Source organism: Oncorhynchus mykiss, chromosome 26 (assembly GCF_013265735.2).
Source record: "Oncorhynchus mykiss isolate Arlee chromosome 26, USDA_OmykA_1.1, whole genome shotgun sequence".
NCBI lineage: Eukaryota > Metazoa > Chordata > Actinopteri > Salmoniformes > Salmonidae > Oncorhynchus > Oncorhynchus mykiss.
The window spans coordinates 15,300,321-15,313,554 of record NC_048590.1 but is presented as its reverse complement, the minus strand read 5'-3'; the positions used below and the strand labels follow the sequence as shown (position 1 = coordinate 15,313,554).

The 13,234-nt window shown below is 44.6% G+C and overlaps 1 protein-coding gene across 1 annotated transcript in view; it reads right to left on the bottom strand.

Moving 5' to 3' along the window:
• Nucleotides 1-13,234, bottom strand: part of LOC110506282 (LARGE xylosyl- and glucuronyltransferase 2) — a 93,296-nt gene that overhangs the window by 52,243 nt on the left and 27,819 nt on the right. The window contains exon 2 of the mRNA XM_021585734.2: nt 5,140-5,247. The gene's annotated coding sequence lies outside the window, so the exon portion shown is untranslated. The remainder of the gene's footprint in view (nt 1-5,139; nt 5,248-13,234) is intronic.

Genomic DNA, 13,234 nt, shown 5'->3' with positions numbered 1-13,234 from the left:
TCACTAGGGTTGTCCCCGACTAAAATATATCTTAGTCGACCAAGAGTCGTCGGTTCCTTCGACCAATTAATGAGTCAACATTTTTAAATGCGATTTTTCCATATATTGACACATCCTATGTGTTTTAATCAAATCAACCATATTCACTGAGCTGGTCTGATGCTTTAAGCACACTCTTTGATTAAATAATTAAGACAGACAAATTGCTTGGGGGAGTCCGAACAGCAATTGATTTGATTGTGCCGGGCCAGGCTCAGACTTGCTGCACTGTGTTGTCCCTGCTGCATCGACCACCACAGAACATCAGTCTTCATTGCGCTGTCCGTGTTGCTGAAGCTGCAACATAAGCACAGCCATTTCTGACTGAAAAGTTCTGTCACCGAAAGCCCTCATTTGTTTAGGAAAAACATTCCCTTTTCCCTCAACACTTGCTCCCTTTACTTGCCACATGTATGCATTGCACTGCATGTGACCAAAGACCTATTCACACGGGACTAGTATTACTAGAGAATGTTGACTATGTAATTATTACTTCAGAATGTCCATTATTCCTGAGGACGATTCGGACGGGATTAGTTTATTCTAAACTGGCCCCTGAAATTATTAATATTTTTTTTTTTTGTAAATTGTGACGGAAGCCTGGAGGTTTTTATTCTAGGCACGAAGATACAGTATTTCAACATGTTCAGGTGATAGGGCCACACTGATGACTTGGTTCCCAAGTTTCTAAACCATTGCAAAAAAAAATTGGTATAGTGTCGCCATAATATTTCATTGAGGGAGTGTGATCATAATCATTAGGATATTTTAGTGATCCGCAGTAGGTCCTAAATTCTCCCAGCCTTCAGATGTGAGTTGAACACTGTTTATTGGCTATGGTCGAGAAAGTTAAATGATCATTTCCAAACCTTTAGGTCAGTTGAATGCAGAGGACGTGACAAATAAAATTTAAACTAAAGTAAAAAATAAATAAAATGGGCACCGGTACCGAGTCAATGTGTGGGGGTAGGTAGGGGTAAAGTGACTATGTATAGATAATAAACAGCGAGTAGCAGCAGTGTAAAAACCAAGGGGTGGGGCAATGTAAATCGTCCGAGTTGCCATTTGATTAAATGTTCAGCAGTCTTATGGCTTGGGGGTAGAAGCTGTTAAGGAGGCCCTAAAGCTTACGACTAATGATGCCAGATAGCCCAAAATAATGAAAGAAAAGCCTCAATATAGCCTATAAATATAAATTGCACATGAATGATACATTTATTGTTCTCTCTTTATTCAACCCGCCCTTCATCCACACAATATTTCATGACCCTAAATGCACCTGGCCCCTGGATATAATTGCAGGTTCTTCATCACTCACTCACACACACACACACACACACACACACACACAAAGTTACCCACACATCACCACATCTGGCTGTGAATATAGATTGTGTTTTAAATGTTTAATGAGGACAAATATAAAGCCAAACCATGTTAAGTGTGCTTGGATCAAAGCAATGGAGGCCAGGCAGACAGCAGGCTGACAGATAGGGGACCTGGAGGCGAAAGAAGCGCACACCTGTTTAGACGAGGTGCTGGCTAGCGGAGTAGAGCACCTGTTTAGACGAGGTGCTGGCTAGCGGAGTAGAACACCTGTTTAGACGAGGTGCTGGCTAGCGGAGTAGAACACCTGTTTAGACGAGGTGCTGGCTAGCGGAGTAGAACACCTGTTTAGACGAGGTGCTGGCTAGCGGAGTAGAACACCTGTTTAGACGAGGTGCTGGCTAGCGGAGTAGAACACCTGTTTAGACGAGGTGCTGGCTAGCGGAGTAGAACACCTGTTTAGACGAGGTGCTGGCTAGCGGAGTAGAACACCTGTTTAGACGAGGTGCTGGCTAGCGGAGTAGAACACCTGTTTAGACGAGGTGCTGGCTAGCGGAGTAGAACACCTGTTTAGACGAGGTGCTGGCTAGCGGAGTAGAACACCTGTTTAGACGAGGTGCTGGCTAGCGGAGTAGAACACCTGTTTAGACGAGGTGCTGGCTAGCGGAGTAGAACACCTGTTTAGACGAGGTGCTGGCTAGCGGAGTAGAACACCTGTTTAGACGAGGTGCTGGCTAGCGGAGTAGAACACCTGTTTAGACGAGGTGCTGGCTAGCGGAGTAGAACACCTGTTTAGGCGAGGTGCTGGCTAGCGGAGTAGAACACCTGTTTAGACGAGGTGCTGGCTAGCGGAGTAGAACACCTGTTTAGACGAGGTGCTGGCTAGCGGAGTAGAACACCTGTTTAGACGAGGTGCTGGCTAGCGGAGTAGAACACCTGTTTAGACGAGGTGCTGGCTAGCGGAGTAGAACACCTGTTTAGACGAGGTGCTGGCTAGCGGAGTAGAACACCTGTTTAGACGAGGTGCTGGATAGCGGAGTAGAACACCTGTTTAGACGAGGTGCTGGCTAGCGGAGTAGAACACCTGTTTAGACGAGGTGCTGGCTAGCGGAGTAGAACACCTATTTAGACGAGGTGCTGGCTAGCGGAGTAGAGCACCTGTTTAGACGAGGTGCTGGCTAGCGGAGTAGAACACCTGTTTAGACGAGGTGCTGGCTAGCGGAGTAGAACACCTGTTTAGACGAGGTGCTGGCTAGCGGAGTAGAACACCTGTTTAGACGAGGTGCTGGCTAGCGGAGTAGAACACCTGTTTAGACGAGGTGCTGGCTAGCGGAGTAGAACACCTGTTTAGACGAGGTGCTGGCTAGCGGAGTAGAACACCTGTTTAGACGAGGTGCTGGCTAGCGGAGTAGAACACCTGTTTAGACGAGGTGCTGGCTAGCGGAGTAGAACACCTGTTTAGACGAGGTGCTGGCTAGCGGAGTAGAACACCTGTTTAGACGAGGTGCTGGCTAGCGGAGTAGAACACCTGTTTAGACGAGGTGCTGGCTAGCGGAGTAGAACACCTGTTTAGACGAGGTGCTGGCTAGCGGAGTAGAACACCTGTTTAGACGAGGTGCTGGATAGCGGAGTAGAACACCTGTTTAGACGAGGTGCTGGCTAGCGGAGTAGAACACCTGTTTAGACGAGGTGCTGGCTAGCGGAGTAGAACACCTGTTTAGACGAGGTGCTGGCTAGCGGAGTAGAGCACCTGTTTAGACGAGGTGCTGGCTAGCGGAGTAGAACACCTGTTTAGACGAGGTGCTGGCTAGCGGAGTAGAACACCTGTTTAGACGAGGTGCTGGCTAGCGGAGTAGAACACCTGTTTAGACGAGGTGCTGGCTAGCGGAGTAGAACACCTGTTTAGACGAGGTGCTGGCTAGCGGAGTAGAACACCTGTTTAGGCGAGGTGCTGGCTAGCGGAGTAGAACACCTGTTTAGACGAGGTGCTGGCTAGCGGAGTAGAACACCTGTTTAGACGAGGTGCTGGCTAGCGGAGTAGAACACCTGTTTAGACGAGGTGCTGGCTAGCGGAGTAGAACACCTGTTTAGACGAGGTGCTGGCTAGCGGAGTAGAACACCTGTTTAGACGAGGTGCTGGCTAGCGGAGTAGAACACCTGTTTAGGCGAGGTGCTGGCTAGCGGAGTAGAACACCTGTTTAGACGAGGTGCTGGCTAGCGGAGTAGAACACCTGTTTAGACGAGGTGCTGGCTAGCGGAGTAGAACACCTGTTTAGACGAGGTGCTGGCTAGCGGAGTAGAACACCTGTTTAGACGAGGTGCTGGCTAGCGGAGTAGAACACCTGTTTAGGCGAGGTGCTGGCTAGTGGAGTAGAACACCTGTTTAGACGAGGTGCTGGCTAGCGAAGTAGAACACCTGTTTAGACGAGGTGCTGGCTAGCGGAGTAGAACACCTGTTTAGGCGAGGTGCTGGCTAGCGGAGTAGAACACCTGTTTAGACGAGGTGCTGGCTAGCGGAGTAGAACACTAGAAAAAGAAAAGGAGCAGATGCAATCATTTAATAACCTAATATCCAACATTTTCGACAGACAAGCTTCCTTCATCAGGGTATAATGACAAACACTGCCGGTTACTAGTTTATATAGTGTCAGAGGACACACACGGGTGTCTGCAATCATGGCCGGGTGTGGCCTGATATCATTGGTTAATTCTTAGACATAAAAATATACAAAAAACATGAATGATAGCATAAGATCATAGGTACAATTTGGCTACATAAGCCTACAAACATTTACAACAGCAAAATCACAACAATCACAAGAATGGCTTCAGAGCAAAGTCAAAGTTGAGACCGAAGGCAGCAAGGGTCTTTAAATTAAAGATTCGGGATAAATATGTTGCTCTGGGATTTGCACTTTTAATTTGCGCTTCTTTTTACCCACATAATTTACACCACAAGGACAAGTTATAAGACAAATAACTGCCTTAGTGGAGCACGTGATAACACCTTTGATTGGGATCTGTTTTCCTATTTGGGAGTGTTCGAATGATCTACATTTGTAAGTGCCCTTGCATTGGAACGCAGCCCTTACACTTGTAGTTTCCATCCGGTAGAGGCGCAAATAAAAGTTGTGCAGGGATATTTTGGGGGTGGGGGAATCTCTGAGATTGCCCCGCGAGAATTCAACTAAGGAAGGGTCCGTAAACACATTACCGATACTGTCATCGAATCTTAGAATTGGCCAAAGTTTGTGAACAATTCTCTTAATTCGTTCAGAGCACTTTGAATAGCGGGTACTTAGAACGCAATAATGCTTCTTTTTTCTAGACTGTCCTTGAAAGAGATTTGTCTCGATTTGTTTTGAATTTTCTCAATGGCAGTATTAATCGGACCATTTTTGTACCCTTGAATTTTCTTTGCGTCTCAGGCATATTTCTGTCGGAATCTGATTGTTTTTTGCTAATTCTTTTGATTTGACAGAATTGGCTGTAGGGAAAACTGTTTTTCAAGGGAAGCCCTCAACAAACTGTTACGATCAATAGGTTTCCTGTAAAGATCAGTGTATGAAACATTATCTTCACACAAAATCAGAAGACCAAGGAAACTGATTGGACTGCATAGCAAATCTCAGGCGACAGACAAGGGATAACACAGATTTCAGCAGAAAGAACCCGTCTAGCGCTGCTGCACAGAAGCTGATTGAACCACAACATACAAAGGCTCGCAGGCTACAGTTTGAAACGCACATTCACACGCACACATTGGTTACTCACCAGGTTCGCTCTCTGAAATTTCGTTTAATGGGAAAAGCAACTCCTCAATACCAAGAGACCTCACGGGTCAGTCTGGAAATACAAGAGGGAGCTCCTCCCTCTCTCAACCTGGAAAGAAACAGGGAAACAGTGAGCATTACAGCTAAAGACAAATAACATAAAATCATGCTCAGGGATTTGGATGACAAGTAGCACAGAAGTCGATCAAAAGTACCAACAACAACAGGAGTTTGTTTAATCAATCAATCCTAGTATTTGTTATATTGTATATATCTTTTTTTACAGCGCTTTCAAGTGTGTGCAAGTGGGCCAGATAACGCCTATCTTTTCGCAAAAGCTTCCCTTTCTGTAGCCTCTCAATCACATGGGCTCCCGAGTGGTGCAGCGGTCTAAGGCACTGCATCTCAGTGCTAGAGGTGTCACTACAGACCCTGGTTCCATTCCAGGCTGTATCACAAGCGGCCATGATTGGGAGTCCCATAGGGCGGCGCACAGCGTCGTCTGGCCCAGCGCCGTCCGGGTTAGGGATTGGCCGGGGTAGGCCATCATGGTAAATAAGATGTATTTCTTAATTGACGTGCCTAGTTAAATAAATAAAAAATAAATATGTTGCCCAGACATACAGTGAATGAGAGTTCATTACAGAGTTTGAGAGTGTCTAAGTCACATGGAACTACATTATAAGAGACTGAGAGGGAGGCTGAAAAGAGTGGGGGTATTTTAAGATGGAAGCGAGAGCAAAGAGAGTAAGTAACAGAATAAATGTATTATGTCCTTCGCCCATCCTTCTCTCCTCCTTGCTGTGTTTCCAGATGGCCATCTCCTTCTTAGAGAGAACAGAGGACGTGACCTCTGTCAAAAGCTCCAGAAATGGCTGCCTTTGGGCCCCGGGCCCTGCTGCACTCGGAGTAGACACATACTCACCTACACAACTGTCTCCATACTAGACACTGACAGCAGGGGCCTGAAGCATTAAAGGTACACACACGCACACTCACACACGCATGCAAACACACACACACACACACACACACACACACACACACACACACACAGATCCACATGAGGTCTCTGTCTATTCTTCTCCTCCTGTTGACTGTTAATAGCTAGTGTGTTGCCATTGTTTGCCTGTTAACAGCAGCCCGGTGTGGTAACAGCCCACTGATGGTGACATGACTGGGACAGATTGGCCCATAATGGAAATGCTGCTGTAAAGCTCTATACGACCAGGGGGAATGGGAGGAAAACCTTCAAACAGAGCCACACTGTCTGGGGGAGAGTAGGGGTGAAGTGAGATGAAAGAAGAGGAGGGGAGGGAGGGGTGAAGGGAGAGATGGGCATAGGTAGGGAGGGAAGACCAGTGTCTCTTGACATATTACACAGATAACACACTCAGGGAGATTGTAGAGACAGCACTGCCCTCTAATCAAGCAGTCCAATCATTCAAGTCTGATACTCTGACTCATCATCAATCAAGCAGGGTCTTGGCTGTACATACGGACACAAGTTAATTAGAGGCAAGAATCAGAGAAAAAAGAGAGAGAGAAAAAGAGAGAGAAAAATAGAGAGAGAACAAGGGGAAGACAGGGGCAGAGAGATAAAGAAGAGTAAGAAGCGGGAAAGAGAGAAGAGAGAATGGGAGAGGGAGAGCAGTGGCTCCAACAAGGCGATTTAAAAATATGACTTCTTACTGCTAGCAGCAACACTGAAAAACTGACATTGCTGTTTCGAATGACATTACTTCCTTGTGCGCAAGAGAGCTTGGATGTAGTCACGATAAGTTAACAGGCCAAAGATAAGGATACATTTTCTTTTAAGTTTCCAATATACAAATCCAGAATAAAACCTCTCAAATTGAGATTTATAGTTTGGCCAAGTTTGAGAGCAGTGAGTGAGTTTGGTGTGTAGACCAATTGTGTGTGTTAAGAGTGCGACCCATGTGTCTGTATCCCTCAAAAAATCCCATGCGTGACTAGCCCACACACACACACACACACACACACACACACACACACACACACACACACACACACACACACACACACACACACACACACACACACACACACACACACACACACACACACACACAGCCCTTAAGAACAATCCCATTTAAAGCTAACGCAAAATTGTTGTCTCTTCAGGAACGACCACAGAGATAATGAAGCTAATGTAGAACAGTAATCTCTCTCTACTCCATTACACCCATGTTCCCCAAAGTAGCACAGTGCTACATTGGCTTAGCATAGAGCACAGCAGTAGCCATAGCTCCCAAAGCAGCACAACACTAAATTAGCTTAGCATACAGCGCAACAGTAGCAATTTCCCACAGCTACCTCTTTAGCTTAGCACACACCACAGCACATCTCCCACTGACAATGCAGTTAGCGATGCAACAACGACCACACCAGTGTGCTAGCAATCTAGGGTTGCTACATTGGGCTTCCCAGAATAGGGCTCCACCACATGGTGAGCAGTAAAGCTATTCCGGGAGATTGTTGAATACCTGGAGGATTTTCAGAATGAGCTCGGTCCAACTTAGCAACCCTTTAGAACTACAGCTGCATTCAACACATTGTCACCGATCCACCCCACTCTCTGTGGATGCAGCTGGATATGGTGTCAAGTGTGAATCAATGCTAGCCTCTGAACGCACCCCTAAGGGAACAGCAGCAGACAAAAGGCTAGGGGACACACACAAGCGCAAGTACACATGCACAGACAGACACACGCATATACAAACACACACACTGGCGTGTGATGTCTATGGCGATAATAGGTGAGATTTTCACCAAACTAACAGTCAAGGTATCAGAGTGTGTTAAAAGGGGAGGGTTCACACACACACACAAACACACACACACACACACACACACAACCTGACTGAATCCCAGCACCTTGTGCTTCCAGTGTGTGTGTGTGTGTGTGTTAATCCTATCCAAAAACCTTAGCCCTAACCCGCTGGAATGAATGCCTAAACTTAACAGTTAAATGTTAACTGTTTGTCCATAACATTTCAAAGGGGAGTTCCTGTTGGTCACACAGCAATGTTAACCACACGTGTACACAGGCAAACACTCTATGATGTAAACATGTATTCAAAGCACCTGGGTTTGACACTTACCAGAGAATTAGCTTGAAGTCACCCCCTCCCTTCACTGAGATGGAATTGCATTAGGCTAAAATGTCTTCAAAGACAGCAATCTCACGCACTCACACACAAACAAACACTCAAAGAAGCACACACACAGGCAGGCATAGAATATACAGAGACAAAACAGACACAAAGAAAACAAACACATAGCCTGACGGGCTCTGACTCGTCCACACACAGTCCGCTCGGGGCGCTGAATTTAGAAGCGTCGGCAAAATACAGTCTGCATTATTTATGGATAACATTGATAGTGCGTGTGTGGGTGCTTATATTTGTCCTATTTCAAGTGTACAAGTGTGTGTGTTATACTATATATATCATTATATATTATTGTACAAGTGTGTGTATTATACGCGTGTGTGAATTGGAAATGTGTTTTTTTTGCACATCCCAACTCCCCCGGAGACCCTCGGAGAGTGGGTTCACAGGGTCTGCCATTATCAATGGCGACCCTGGAGCGATTAGGTTTCTAGTGCATTGTTCAAGGGCACTGACATATTTTTCAGCATAACCTTTCAGCTGCCCATCTGCCATGTTTCCTTCTCCCTGTCCCTATCATTATTTTGTTCCCACTTTTTTTTCTTTGATCTTTTTAGTGTGCGTCCCAGCACAAGCAATTTACTTTAAGATAGTTGAACTGGCTTCTAATTAAGCTTCCTTTCACCTCCACCAGCGAGTGAGTGAGTTTGTCTGTTCTCTGGAGGCCCTCCCCTGTAACAAGGCAAAGATTATTTATAACTTAACCAAGATAGACCACAGCACATCGTTTCAAATGGGAACAAATGAGTCATAGTGGGCAGAACAAGCAAGGAGGTGGGCATCACCAAGCACTTGCTAGCGAGATCCTATTGGCGCGTTCTAGCATACATTTGCATATTCCCGTTAGGAAACGCCTACTCTGAAGTGAGCGTGTGCAATAACTCAATTCGCCTTTGCACTCATTCTAAACCACGCAATTAAAAAAAAAACTTAGGCAAAGGGTAAAAAAAAACAGGGTAAAATATTCTAGTTTTGGGAACAGAAAACTGTATTAAGATCAAATGTTTAATTGATTGGTGTGGCAGGTAGCCTAGTGGTTAGAGCGCTGGGCCAGTAACCAAAAGGTTGCTGGATCAAATCCCTGCGCTGACAAGGTAAAAATCTGTTCTGAACAAGGCAGTTCCCCAGTAGGCCGTCATTGTAAATAAGAATTTGTTCTTAACTGTCGAGTCTGTGACTATCATTGACTGTGAAGACTGTTTTTTATCAAATAAATTATCTATGTGTAATTGTGATTAAACTAATCATGATTAACTAAGAAGTCGGGGAACCACGGGAAAATGTTTATAGAGTCTCTTTTTCCCGAATCGACTCTTCAGATATTTTCATCTTATCGAGTACAGTCTTGTATTAATGTATCATCATTACCTCATCAGTTCTCATTACTGAACAGCGCAAACCCTTGGATATCTGCACAAACCCTAGTTTCCATAATGAGTCAGCGATATACAAATTGGCTTAATTATTTATTTACGAACTAACTAATCAAATCACAGAAATACATAAACAAACAATATAGTTATTGGTTACTAACACAATACATTGATAAGTCACTAGTGGGCTATACCGGTATGATGGCTTGGTAGACAATGGAAAGGGGTGGGGACAGATAAAAAGCAGGAAAGACAAAATGGATTCAATACATACAGTTGATAATTATATTAATTGAAATGCTAATCATTTGCACATGAACGGCCGCTCATTCGAAAATAATTGCAATGTATATATTTACGCCCATATGTTGTCTTCTCTGTTGGAGAGTCTCTGCTGGAGAGTCAGTTCATCAGAGAGTCAATGTCTTTCGTAGTTGTCGCTTTCTCAGCAATTCTGGATAGTGTCTGTCGTAATGGATAGATCAGGCGTACAGAGGGTCGTTGCATAGAATAGATGCTTCCCGCGGTTGACGGTATTCTCGTACTAGGTTTACGTAATTTCCAGCTGCAGACTAGTAATTATACGTCTAAGATTTGATCCTATTCTGTAGTGATCGATAGTCTCAGAGTTGAACCATTTCCAGCCGTGTAGTCAACACTACACACCCTCTGGTCTCCTGAGCCTATAGAGTTGTGTTATTAACCACTTCAACATGTAGCGTCAGCTCCATATTTTCTGGCCTAATGGCCTATAGAATTGTATCGATTCCAATGTGGGGACCCTGTCCCGGCGTTCTCTGACCTAATGTACATTTTGTAGGAAGCAGTTTGGTAAAATGGCCGATTCCATGGCCTCACGGGGGCGTGGCCGCTGACTAGTTAAACTTCATATAAAAATACATACAATCATTTAGAAGTCTAACATCACATTACATCTTTTCACAAATAGTTTCATATTTACTCATTCATTTTATCAAACATCTAGATGTAAATCTGATAATTAAAAACACAAAGAAACAGAGATACAGTAACATGGGTCTCCTGCCTTTCATGAGGTCACCAAATGAAACAACTTTGACAGGATTGTTCCTTAAGTGTCCGCGGACCACTCCCATTCTCAAAAATATAAATACTGTTTAAATATTGCAACTTTTGATGTGCAAGGGTCTCTCGGTGTTCCATAGTTTTACATTCCAATCTCAAACACTACAGAGCATAGAGGCAGCATATTTAATGGCCGTCATAAAACAGCAGACTTCCCGCTCTCCCCCTCTACGAGAGAGAGCACGCTGTAGAGTGGACCCGCTGTAACCTGATCCTTCAGATCGTCACAGGAGAGTCATGACATAACTGACTTGCCTACTTAAACAAAGGTTAATAAATAAACATTGATGAGAAAATGTTCAGAATGTCGGACAAAATCCCCCCTTTTCCATCTTCTCCCACTGCCGGCCACTGGGCTTCCTCTCACTACCATCCGGTGAAATATCTGTCTCGTTGTTCTAATGTAATAACCAAGGAACACAGGTAACTTAGTCTGGTTAGAAGTGGGTGAGAAGCCTTATCTGTTCACTGCGAAACCAGACACCCACAACAGTCCCAGTCACGCATGGGCTTACCCTGCTACAGCCATATAAATACGGACCACGTACACAGTGGGTATAGAAGGAACAGAGGCAGAGAAGTGCAGAAGTGGAGGGGTGTACATACCACACACTATCGCTATGACTCAGACCCCTTTATACCCACACATGCATGCAAGTCTTTTAGACCAGGTTGAAGTGCTTATGAAACCAATCACGTCATCACTATTAACACTTCCCAGACGGTTATGGGGCTCTGTTCATAAACATGAACAGACCCCACAGAGCCCCAGGACAGCAACACAATTGGACCCTACCAAATCACGAGAAAACAAAACTATTATTATTTGACATTGGAAAGAATTACTTAAAAAAAACACAGAGCAAACTAGAATGCTATTTGGACCTAAACAGAGAGTACACAGTGGCACCTGACCACTGTGGCTGACCCAAAGTTAAGGAAAGCTTTGACTATGTAAAGACTCAATGAGCATAGCCTTGCTATTGAGAGAGGCTGCCATAGGCAGACCTGGCTCTCAAGAGAAGACAGGCTACATACAGTATGTGCACACTGCCCACAAAATGAGGTGGAAACTGAGCTGCACTTCCTAACCTCCTGTCAAATGTATGACCATATTAGAGAGACATAATTTATTTCAGATTACACACATAATTTGAAAACGAATCCAATTCTGATAAAGTCCCATATATATTACATACCACATTGTGCCATCACAAAAGAAAGATTTGTGACCTTTTGCCACAAGAAAAAGGTGACCAGTAAGGAACAAACACAATCGTAAATGCAACCCATATGTATGTTTATTTATTTTCCCTTTTGTACTTTAACTATTTGCACATCGTTACATCACTGCATTTAGCTATAATATGACATTTGAAAAGTATTCCTATGGGATGTTTGTGGGTGTAATGTACATACTGTACATTTTGTACCTTTATTTAACTAGGCAAGTCAGTCAAGAGCAAATTATTTTTTATAATGATGGCCTAGGGACAGTGGGTTAACTGCCTTGTTCAGGGGCAGAACGACAGATTTTTACCTACCGGCTCAGGGATTCGAACTAGCGTTGGTTACTGGCCCAACGCTCTAACCACTAGGCTACCTACCGCAGCACTATTGTTTAATTCCCTTTTGCTTATTATCTATTTCATTTGCTTTGGCAAAGTAAACATGTGTTTCCCATGCCAGTAAAGCCCTTTGAATTTAATTGAATTTAATAGGGAAAGAGAGAGGCAAAGAGAGAGAGATGAAAGTGCAGGTCTTTAAGTCTTCAGCCTTACCTTGCCTCTCCATTCCATCCTCTGTCTCTCCTCCCCTATCTTCCTGCCCCTCCCTCCCTCTGTCACCCTGCCTCCCTTCATATGTCACCCTGCCTATGTTCTCCTCTGTGCTGCTCTCTGCACAGAATGTCAGTCCGAATGGAACTATAGGAACAACCAAACATAAAACCTCAGTCATCACATCCACACACACTCCCAATCCCATGCAGAAAGCAGCTGCTCCCCCTGACCTTCCTGAAATATTTAATTATTTCTTGTGCCTCAATTTAACTTGTCAGTTTGTCCTTACTCGGCATCCCCAGCCTGGCCCCTGTAGTCAGAGAAGAATTTAGCTGTGGCTGCTCTCTTCAGCCACGCTGCCATCCTTTATGCCACTTTAGGAGAAATGGCATTCAGATCATATTTGGGGTTCACGAGAGCGAGAGCGAGAGCGAGAGCGAGAGAGAGAGAGAGAGAGGAGAAAGAAAGTGAAAGTAGTCATTCATATTCCATTCACCCAACTCAATGTAACATGTATAGGTTGAGACTACTACATGATACTCCCTGTATCACCTCCATCATGAGGTGGCTACAACCTAGCTATGAATTAAAGTTGACAATGTAGGTGTACAGGTCGGTGCACAGGTACCTCCATTCAATACCGC